Here is a 12200-nt window from a genome sequence, read left to right as displayed (position 1 = left end):
TGATATGATATGATATGTTTGACATTGGGTTTTACTTCTGTGAAAGACACCACGACTAATGTAAGTCTTATAAAGGACATTTAAATGGGGCTGTCTTACAGGTCACAGGTTCAGTCCATTATCATCAAGGCAAGAGCATGGCAGTGTCCAGGCAGGCATGGCAGCCACATCCTATAATACTGCCACTCCCTGGGTCTAAGAGATACAAACCATCAAAATAGTATTTAATAGATATTTTAAAAAAATCCACTAGAAATTTTATAGAAATAATCAATACTACCAGCAAAGTGTTAGGATATAAAACAACTAACCAAAAATCAATAATCATTTAGAAGCAAGCAAGCTGTTGAATAGATTGTGAAAAATATTTTTTTCACAGTAAATTTAAAACAAACAAACAAACAAACTAGGGTTAAATTTAACTGATGCTGTAGTAGATCTCTAAAATGAAAAATTTGAATATCTGGAGAAAGAGGTTAAATAAGGCACTAGAAGTTGTAAAGACCTCTCATGCTCATAGATTGGTGGTGAATATATATATACATATATATATATATATATTCACCTATTTATAATCTTGTTTAGTGTATTTATGCAGTCACAAGGTCTTCACATGAACTTATGTGCACAAATACACAAACATATACAAATAGAGAGATAATTTAATACATATCTATATTATATACTATTTACTCTCTCTTCATTACTTTCTGCTAACACCTCATTGCTCTTCCAGTCACTGTTAATATTCATGAATTCACGATATTTGTGGGAAGTTTTTTACCTCATTTACTTTAACTTCAGTGTTAGAACTCAATTTACAGTTTGGTTTGATCTACAGTAGATACACAATGAAAGACAATGAAAAACACCATGCCTGAATATATCTGTAGCAAGTGTTAAATGTTCAGAATAACTGAGAAACGAAACAATTCACTGTAAAATGGAACATAATGCAACTAAACATGCAGAATACAGCTAAACCAACATTTATCAAAAAAATAAAATAAAATAAAATTAGCAATCATGCAGCATGTGTGTGTGAATTTTACTAATAATCAAGGGGTTAGAAATCAGAATTTCAGTAAGATAGTATTCTATTCAAGATTGCATGAGTATTAAAATAAACATAAATTGAAATCATGTAAAAAGTTAATATAGTGTAGGTGAGAATGTAAATAATAATGCTATTACTGAAAACTATAGAGAGGCTCTATAGAAAACTAAGCATGAGACTACTAAATTATAAATCTACCAATCTCAGTCATGGACTTATATCCAAAGGAATACAGGTAAGTTCATAAAATAGATGTCTATACTCTTATGTTCATTTCAGCACTATTTATAAAACATGAAGCATTAAAGCAAGTTTCCAGCAACTGAAAGACACTGGAAGAAAAATTCCACATGATGACATTCTTATCCTCTCTTCACAATGTAAAAAAAAAAAAAATTCAGTCTCACAGAAATTGAGAGTAGAATCATCAGATTTACAAGAGATTGTTGAAAGAAGGTAGAATATGGGAATGTTTTGTAATAGGCAGTAAATTAAACTATATTTTAAAAAGATTTATGATATTATATCCCATCCCTAGTGATTGTAAATAATACTGAATTCTATACTTCAATATGGGAGATATAAATTTTAGAGGAATTTTAATCCAGCAACATGGCTGTTCTGCCTGGATTACAGACAAGCCCTTAGTACACACCCTTAATCCCAAACAATGTAGGTAAGGTTAGTTTGTAGAAAGAAGAAACCTTGTTTGAAAATGAGGTCTCCTTGAGGGTCTGGAAAAGTGATGAATCAGAGAAAGATTTGAGAAAATGAGTCTGAGGTAGTCTATGCTCAGCTCTCACAAAGGGCACAGGAAAGGAGAACTATTTAAGAGCAGTGCAGGGAGAGTCAGGAAGTTCTGTTCAATCAGCTGAGGTCTGTGAAGTGAAATCGGGGCAGTCAGTTGGGTGTCAGTGCAGTGAGTGCAGTACAGAGTTCACACAATTCAGTGCAGGTCAGCAGAGCCAGCTGAAGCTAGAGAATTGCTAGATTTAGTTTGAGGCCAATCCTAAGAATTGAGTAAGAAGCTGAGAAGAACCAAATTGAATCAACTTGGAGAAGAGTTTGAGCAAAAACAGTTGAATTGAACCAAATACCCAGAGTTCAAAAAGGAAATAGAAAGTGTAACCTTAACACTAAACTGTAGTCTCAGAGGCTGAAATTATTCTAGGCCTAGATAAGATTAACTACAACTAGAAGCTTGCAGGATTAGGTTTATGATAGCAGATGGAGACAGTAATCTTCTGAAACAACAATTCAGGCAAATAAAAGTTACTTTTACAGAAAATAATTTGAACATATTTCATTCCAATAAAATGCTAATTGCCTAAATAAGTATAATTAATTAAAGATAAATGTATTATTCTAACAAGGGAAAACAATTGATAATATTAATATATATATATATATATATATATATATATATATATATATATATATATATATATAAGGTTTTGAAACTAGTGATAATTTTACCAACAGCTCAGTCTTTGAGTCACTCCCTCTTGATTATAGTGTTTGCTTTGCTGTTTACTTATCCTTAAACTTCATCACTTAAGTAGTTATATAAAATATCTCCCTTAAAATTAAGTATGTATTTTTCCTTCTTTGACCTTAAAAACTACATATGTGTGTGTGTGTGTGTGTATGAATATATATGTATATGTATCAATATCTTTAGTTAATTAGAGGAAGCTACTTCTTAAAAGCATTTAAATTGTCGATGATGATCTATACGACATGCAGCCCAGTACTTCAGCTCAATCTTTATCTACTTGCTTGTCCTGGAGGATGACTATATTTGTGTTGACCCTGCAAATCTGACAATAACTTCAGTGATCTGTGGAGAGCCATGCCGCGAGCAATCGCGAGCCGCGAGCAATCGCCATTATAAGATGGCGCTGGCCTCCGGTGTGCCTTGTAGTGGGGTGATGGGCAAGCAACGAATCAGGAGCTGACACGCCACATCAGGTGCTGAAACACCATGGCTGAGGGCTATATAAGTGACCCCATTTTCTGGGTTCAGGGTCTTCCCTCCTAAAGAAGCAATAAAGCTTTTGCTGCAGAAGATTCCAGTTGTCCCAGTGTGTTCTTGCCAGGGAGAACCGTAGCTCGGGACAGTGATCCAATAATTTTTTAGAAACATATAATTTGTTTTATTTTTGGAATTCCAAGCATATTATTAAAGAGAATTTTAGTGAATTTACCTCAGATAAGAGTGTGTTAGTATACGTATTTTTTAATTAAAGGTCTGTGAGATTACCCAACAGGTAAAATTTGACTGTTGCCAACTGGAACAAATAAAATATAATTAACAAATGAAACTTTAGGACTTATATATTGTGAACATTGTGCTTGGCCTTTTTAATATATGATTATATAAAAATTAAGAATAATAATTTAAATATTGTTAAGTTTTCTTTATGTGTTTAACCACGTTTTCATGTGTTTTGTTCTGTTTTCAGGAAATTTCTCAGATATACCAGTTTGGCTTTAGGATTCTTTATATTGGAGTCTAGGCTTGAACTCCCGATCTGTCTCCACTTTCCAACAACTGGGGTTATTATTGTCATTTTCTTACTCAGCCAGCTGTATTAAAATATGTTTTTGTTTTTGTTTTTGTTTTTTTGGTTTTTCAAGACAGGGTTTCTCTGTGTAGCCCTGGCTGTCCTGGAACTCACTTTGTAGACCAGGCTGTCCTCGAACTCAGAAATCCGCCTGCCTCTGCCTCCCAAGTGCTGGGATTAAAGGCGTGCGCCACCATGCCCAGCTAAAATATGTTTTTTTGAGATATATAACTACATCATTATCTCCTTTCTTAACTTTCAAACCCCGCCATATACCCCTTCCCCTTGCTCTCTTTCAATGTTTTAGCCTTGAGGTCTTCAATCGGTGTTACATACATTTATGTGCATATATCTTTCACCTACCCAACTAATGAATCACAAATCTGTGAAAAATATTGGACATATGCACATCTAATTTATTTTATTCATCATGGAATATTAGTATAACTAAATGTGCTATAAAGTTCAATGGTAAAGTAGATTTTATAAAATGTCACGATGCTATGAAACAAGAAGACAGGAAGCACAAGAGGATAAACTCTATCAAGTCTAAAACATTCACTGACCTTTTTCTGACCCTAATGATCCCCAAACTGGAGAGTGTGATGCCAAACAGCTTGTGGGGGCCAAGTCCCTGCTATTCAGCCACAGTTCTTCTCTTTATTATGTATGCAGTTCTAATAAAAGTAGCTTGATGTGGTGATTAAATTAAATTAGATTATACATGTAAAGTGCCTGCACCTACCAAAGTCTTACTTAATGGTCATTATTAGTTGAACTAATTGTGGGATAACACCTGCCACAGGCAGCATCATGCAGGGAGAAGACAAGGGGATTTGAATTGCAATGCAATAAAAAAATCTACTCTATCTGCTAACATTAACTTTTTAGGGTATTAGGAGCAAGCAGCTACAATTTCCCAGAATGCTTCTGTAAATCATTAGCTGTATAAGCCACTGTCACTTAGGTTAAAGTAAAATATTCACTTTATATTTTTTCCACCCACTAATGAACATTTACTTTTAGTGGAGCTGCAACCTATTTCCCCTTCCACATATTTACAGAAAAGAAAATGAGAATTGCTTTTCACAGTAGGAAGGGACAATAATTATGTCTAAAAACTTTCTCTTGTTACTATTTTATATCTCTCCACATTAGAACATTGGAGAACACTAATTAACTGGTAAGATATAATTTATTTAAATTTTATTATGCAGAATATTTTATATATAAAAACGTTATTAGTGACTCATCTTGAACTCTCAAACTTATTAGGATTCAGAACAATGTGTTTTATTCTTTTTTCATTTCTTTCTTTCCTGTTTACTTTTCTTTTTCTCTTTTTTCTAAAAGTAAGATACTAGTTAGTTTTTAAAAGATAGCAGATAGCTAAATGATAATATATGAAGTTGATGATCAAGTCTCAGCTTCTATTGCTGTCTTTCTTCATGTACAAAATATTTCTTAGTTTCTTATATGTAACTTAGGCTTACTTTTTATCATAGCTATTATTATTATTACTATTATTATTGAGTAATTTTGAGGTGTGAAATTATTTAATTATCTAACAAACGCTGATTTGAAATCAAAAAGAAAAAGAAACACCAGAGGATTTAGGAGGAGAAGAATAAAGAAGTAAATAATAATTAAAAAACCATGAACTTGTCCATAGAGGCATTGCAAGTGTGGCTATTTTGTCACATGTGCATTAGTAGGTGGCAGAGAGGAGGGATGTTATGTCTAACCTCAGTGTTCTGTCCTATAAACATCTAAATGATTAGTAGCCTAACATTCCCTGAAAAAACAAGCCTGAGATTATCACCTGTCTGTTGTTGCAAAGTCTGTTATGGCTCCCAGAGACAAGAACAGCCCAGAGACTAGGAGAACCACGCCTGGGACCAGGAGTTCCTTGTAAGAACAGGAAGTTACTGGGGTGGGCTAAGTGAGATTCTAGCCTGAGATAACTTCCAGTTGTGCTGGGCAATGCAAAGGCCTGAGGGAGTAGATCATACCTGAGATGACCCCTGCCAGGTACCATAATTCATAAGTAGGAATTGCACTCTTGAGACTACTCCAAAAATGACCCTGGAAACTCAGAGACCTTGGGTGCCGATAAGAGGAACAAGTAAGTGGTGGACAGAAAGAGAATGAGAAACAGAAGGATGTGGGTACAAGGAAGAAAGACAGAAGTAGGGTCTCAAAATTAGTGAAGAACAGCCTGATGTGAGTAGCCAGCAATGTCACCTAAGATAATGGTGAGGTTCTGCCCAATGCTACCATTATGGCATCTGGGTCTGTGTCCTTGAAGCAGCAGAGACCCATTACCACCAAAGGTCAGGGGGACATCCTGGTTTGGGTTGCCAACCAGAGATATGTTGAGGTGTGAAGGCCGTGACGAACTGGCCCCACTCCTCAGCTGTGTATCATGGGAAAAAATATCCTGGGAGCCTGAGAGCAAGAGTGGTGACCATGCCCTTAGCTGGCTCCAGAACTCCCCATTGCTAGACCTGTGGAAAAGTCAGTGCCCGAGGATAAGAACTTGGGAGACTGGGCCCTACTACTCATCTCTTGGATAACGGAGAGATACCCTTGTCTTCCCTCACCACTTACCACCTGCAGCAGGTGGTAGACCTGGCGCTAGGGAAAAGAGAGCAGGAGTGCAGATCCTGCCTTCCATCAGCTGTAGCACTTAGGAAAGTGGGCTCTGAGTCTCTCCTGGTTAGCACAGTAGAGCCTACTCTGGTGACATAATCTATAGAGGAGCAGGTCCACAGGGCATAGATATGGAAGAGCTGATCCTTCAACTTGTCTGCCACTTGGTGACATGTCCAAGGGAGAGATGACTGACACCCCTTATCCATTTCCAACAGAAAGCAGAAGACCTGGCTCTTCCTCTCACCTGATGTAGCACTCAGTAGAGTAGGCCCTGCCCCTTATTGGGTATCACAGTAGAGCTGACCTTGATGATGGAAGAGTGGATGAGCTGGCCCTATGGGCATGAATGTGGGAGTCTTTTCAGCTGGGCAGTGTTTTAGATGAGGGAAGAGATGCACTCCTCCCCTCCCTAGTCCCTTGCCATCTATGACAGGCAAGAGAACTGGCCCCAGGGTCATGAGAAGAGAATTTGTCATGACCCTCACTGGCTACAACACTCAGAGAGTGGGACTTGCATCAGGGTAGAACTGACCCTGGTGGCAGGGAGTGGTGGTGATTCCACCAGCTCTCAGGGTGTGGGAGCGAAAGAACCAGTGGGCTGATCAGCTCAGATACCTCTGGATCAGTCCAGATCTCATGATGTGAATTCAACCACCTTGACATCTACTCCATTGCTAAGCTTGTTAGAGTACTTGAAGCAGCCTATTCTACAGACCCATAACTACAGGATCTCCATGTCATTGGAAACAACAGGATATCAGAGGGAGTCCCAATGATGTTACTTGCTGATAGAGAGGCCTCTTCCTAGACCAATTAGTCATTGCAATAAACATTTGCAAACAAAGAAGTGTGCACAAAAGGAAACACTCTGGAACATACTCTAACACACTACAGCATCAAGATGTTTTGTTGTTGTTGTTCAGAAGGAGGTTTGAAAGGGTGGAGGGTGGGTATGAAGGGAGTTGGAGAAGAGTCAGATTGGGTGAATGATGCATATTTCAAAAGGAACAATAAAATTTAAGTTATAAAAAGACAAATATGAAATAAAAATTCAGGGCAAATAGTGAGCCTTATTGTAACTTGAGAAATGTGAGAATACATATATAATAAATATGATTTTCTTTGTAAATAAAATTATCTCTGTTAACAAGTATAGGCATTAATCATATAATCATTTGCTTTTTTAAATTAAATTTAATTTTTTTTTACATTTCAGATTTTAGACCCCACCTGGTCTAGCCTCTGACTATTCTACATCCCATACCTCCTCCCCATCCCCTGTCTCCACAAAGATGCTCCCACCTCAAAGCCTCCATCCCTCCAGACTTCCCTACTCTCTGGAGCTTCCATTCTCTTGAGGGTTAGGTATAATCTTCTTGACTGAACACCAAACCAGGAAGTCCTCTGCTATATGTGTTTGGGGCCTCATATCAGCTGGTGCATACTACCTGTTTGGAGGTTCAGTGTCTGAGAGATCTCAGGGGTCCAGATGAATTGAGACTGCTGGTCCTCCTACAGGGTTGCCCTCCTACTCAACTTCTTCCAGCTTTTCCCTAAATCAACCACCATGGTCAGCAGCTTCTTTCCACTTATTGAAGGTAAATATATGCATCTGACTCTTTTAGCTGCTTGTTGGGTTTTTCAAAAGGCAGGTATGATAGGCCCCATTTTGTGAGCACTCCTTAGCCTCAGTTGAAGTGTCAGGCCTTGGGACCTCCCCTTGATCTGGATTCCACTTTGGGCCCTTCACAGGATCTCCTTTTCCTCAGGTTCTTCTCCATTTTTGTACCTGCAGTTCTTTCAGAGAAGAATAATTATGGGTCAGAGTTCTATATATATATATATATTTTTTTTTATTACATCTTTCCTCAATTACATTTCCAATGCTATCCCAAAAGCCCTCCATACCCCCCCCCCCCCCACTTCCCTACCCACCCATTCCCATTTTTTTTTGGCCCTGGCGTTCCCTGTACTGGGGCATATAAAGTTTGCATGTCCAATGGGCCTCTCTTTCCAGTGATGGCCAACTAGGTCATCTTTTGATACATATGCAGCTAGAGTCAAGCACTCCGGGGTACTGGTTAGTTCATAATGTTGTTCCACCTATAGGGTTGCAGATCCCTTCAGCTCCTTGGGTACTTTCTCCAGCTCCTCCATTGGGGGCCCTTTGATCCATTCACTAGCTGACTGTGAGCATCCACTTCTGTGTTTGCCAGGCCCCGGCATAGTCTCACAAGAGACAGCTATATCTGGGTCCTTTCAGCAAAATCTTGCTAGTGAATGCAATGGTGTCAGCGTTTGGATACAAAAGAACAGAGTTCTTGAATGTGGGACGGCAATACTATCCCTCTCTTAATGCCATTTCTATTGGAGATTGGTGCTGCAATTTCCCTCTATTAGACTTAAAGCTATGTATGTTGGCTCAAACTTGTATTCTCAGATACTAAGCTTAATCGCCTTTAAAACAATAATAAAATCCTGGCTTACAGGTCAAGTCCAGGGCAGCATTATTAACCAGTGGCCCATATCTCAAATAGAAAAATAAATAGAGCAAAACTAGGACGTTATTATCAAAAGAGATACACACGTATAATAAATGCTATACTTATTATCTCCTAGTCAAAAGTGATCTCATTCTATTCAGAGCATACGGTGGTACAAAAGTCTCTCTCAGGATGAAGGACAATTCTAGAAACAGTTTTCTGTAAGCCATCACCAAGAAGTATAGAGATTAGTGTTTTAAACTATTCATCTCTCACTGTAGTGCCTTCCCTGAACCAAGCAAGTAGTGAGAAGTAGAGAACTATTCACATCTTTCTATTGACCTATAGGCATATACTTCTGACTATAAGCATTTCAATTGGATTAGGAAACTATCCAGAGAGTGTGGATTACCACTCCAATAACCGTTCTATCATTACTAGAAATCTTCATACTCACGTAGTCTGCAAAATCATTTCCAAATGGCTCTGCATATATTCTTATCTAATCACATGCATTTGCTTTTCAATTTTCATATACCAACCATAGATAAAATGAAATTACATTATATCATTAACCTAACTTTTCCTTCTCTATTTCTTTCAGCATTGAATCTAATTGGCAACATCTCTCTTGAGAAATGTTTTATTGAAGGCATACAGAGTGCCTTTGTGATCTGTTCTTTTCTTTTTGTCTTAAGTCTAGCACCAGAAATTGAAATGGAACAGCAATATCCTTTTCTTCTTATTTTTGATTCCAGATACTTGTCTTTGGTACATTGACCCTTCGGAATATTGATCACTGTATTCATGCTATTAGCCTCATAAGAACTGTCTTTCAAAGTCTGATAATTTCAAAGGATAAAGTATCTACAGCATTGCAAATATTACCAGTTACTTAATCACATATTTTAAGTAGTATTTTCTGGCTATGTTGAGAAATATGATTATCAGTTTAATTTTACTTAAGAGAGAAGAGTTCTGTTACCAGAGATAACCAATATACTGTTCTGTTATTTACTTAGTGTAGAATTTGAGAACTATTTCAGAATTCTTATAGTAGTTTAATGGGCTCTATTAATAATCAATTATGTAATGTTACTAAACATAAACACTTTATATTCTTATTTCATTTTTTGTATGCATTGGAGGAAAGTTACTACTTTGTACAGCATTAAGGAAGTAGGAGCAAAACAACAAAATAACAAGTATATAAACAGCACCATCACCCCATGATTTCTAGTTTCATTCATTGGCCTGCAAATTTATGAGATTTTAGTTCCTGATAATGAGTACATTGAATTCTTTATATAATTTGAATATTAGCTCTCTGTCACACGTGGAGTTGATAAAAATATTTCCCATTCTATAGGCTGACTCTTTGTTCTATTGATGCTGTCCTATGCCTTATAGAAACTTATCACTTTGAAGAGGTCCCATTCATTAATTTTTATTTCAGTGCTAGTCATTGGTGTTCTGTTGAGTAAGTCAGTTTCTATGTTCAGGTCTATTCACCACTTTCTCTTCTATCAGTTTCAGTGTTTCAGCTTCTATGTTGAGTTCATGGGTTTACTGGGACTGAGTTTTAATCATAATAATAGATATGGACCTATGTGAATACTGCTACATGCCTACATCCTGTTAGACCAGTATCATTTGTTGAAAATGCTTTTTCTCCTCTTTTTTGTGTATATTTCTGGCTTCTTTATCAACAATCAGGTGTCCATAGATGAGTGGATGTCTGATTCTTGATTTGATACAATTAATCAACCTTTTGTTCTCATAACAATATTATGCAGTTTTTCCTAATAAAGCTGTGTAGTGCTTTAAATGTGGGAAGTGATATTTCTGGAAATTCTTTTATTGTACAAGATTGTTTTAGCTGTTATTGTTTTGTTTTGCTTTTCCATATACAATTGATTATTTTTCTTTCAATGTCCATAAAGTGTTGGGTGGGAATTTTGCTGGGACTTGCATTATAGTAATTTGTAGATCTTTTTATTAGCTAGCTTTTAAAAATATGCTAAACTTACCCTTCCATGAGCATAGGAGGTATTTCCATCTTTTGATATATTCTTCGATTTCTTTCTCCAAAGACTTAGAATTTTAATACTATAAGTTGTTAACTTACTGGGTCAGAGTTACACCAAGATATTTTATATTATTTATGGCAATTGTGAAAAAAATTGTCAGTTAATTTTTCATTTGTATATAGAAAGAGTACACAATCTGACAGTAGAATCCAAAATCCTGCAACACTCTTGGATTATATATGTGTGGTAGAGCTGAGCCACAGCACAACTAGAGACAAGTTTTCCAGTATATAGTCTTGATCTTGGGATTTACAGTGGGATTAAACATCCTGAAGAAACTGCTTCTATTTCCTTAGGATTTATAGGTTTAATTATATTTTTGATCTTGATTTAACTTTGTTAAGTGGTATCTATTGAGAAAATTGTTCATTTCAATTAGATTTCTGATATTGTGAAATACAGATTATTTTTTAAAACTATAACCTAATGATTCTTTAGATTTCCTTTGTGTCTGTCTCTTTTTCATTTTTGACTTTGCTCATTTGTGTATTTTTTTCTGTAACTTATAGTTTGTTTGGATTTTCTGTCTTGTTGATTTTTCTCAAATGAGTCTCTTGGGTTAAATGAATGAAAGAAGTAAGTTGTTGTAGCTATTTATACACCTAAGAAGATATCTACCTTCTTGGTAGATATTCAACCAAAATTAGTCAAAAGATATGGAAAATGGTACTTATATCCATTAAAGAAATAAACCAAGACTACATCTTAATTATGAACATCTATTACGCAAACCGAAGAGCACACACATTTCTAAAAGAAACTGTACTCAAGCTTGAATAACTCATTGAACCTCACACATTATTAATGGGAGAGATAATACCCTACTCTCACTAATGGACAGGTCTTATACAAAAAATAAACATATCAATAAAACTACTGATAAAAGTCATGACACAAAGGAACCTAAAATAGTTATACCTAGACTCTTGGGTTTGGGATTTCATTAATGTCTTTATGGATACTTTTTACTGCTAGCTGCACATACAAATGTATTTAAGAAAATCATATTTAACAGTTCTAAACTGTGAGGTGATAGGAAGTCTATTCAAATTTAAATATTTTCATGTCTTACTCTACAGAAAATTGTGTCTCAAATCTGCCTCAAATATGGAAATTTTGCTCATTCAAGCCTCTTCCAGATATCTCCTTTCATCGTAAAAATTAAACACATTCTATGTTTTACTTATTGTTGATGGAAAATAAAAGAAGAATTATTCATCCTTTTTAATTTGTTCAATATGTTATTTGATTCCCAGGAAAATTTAGGAGAAAATACTAATAAAATTAATTATATAATATATATATACATATATACATATATATATCTATATAATATAGATAATTAATT

At 35.9% G+C, this 12200-nt stretch overlaps 1 non-coding gene across 1 annotated transcript; it reads left to right on the top strand.

Annotated features, from left to right (window-relative positions):
- The first annotated feature begins 5285 nt into the window (after positions 1-5285).
- Positions 5286-5417, top strand: LOC115032470. Its single transcript, XR_003838144.1, has one exon. It is a non-coding gene; the product is annotated as a small nucleolar RNA SNORA17 (small nucleolar RNA).
- The last annotated feature ends 6783 nt before the right edge of the window (positions 5418-12200 follow it).

The sequence above is a fragment of the Mus caroli genome, chromosome 1, assembly GCF_900094665.2.
Source record: "Mus caroli chromosome 1, CAROLI_EIJ_v1.1, whole genome shotgun sequence".
NCBI lineage: Eukaryota > Metazoa > Chordata > Mammalia > Rodentia > Muridae > Mus > Mus caroli.
The sequence above is the reverse complement of the archived record's forward strand: the minus strand, read 5'-3'. Positions and strand labels throughout refer to the sequence as shown.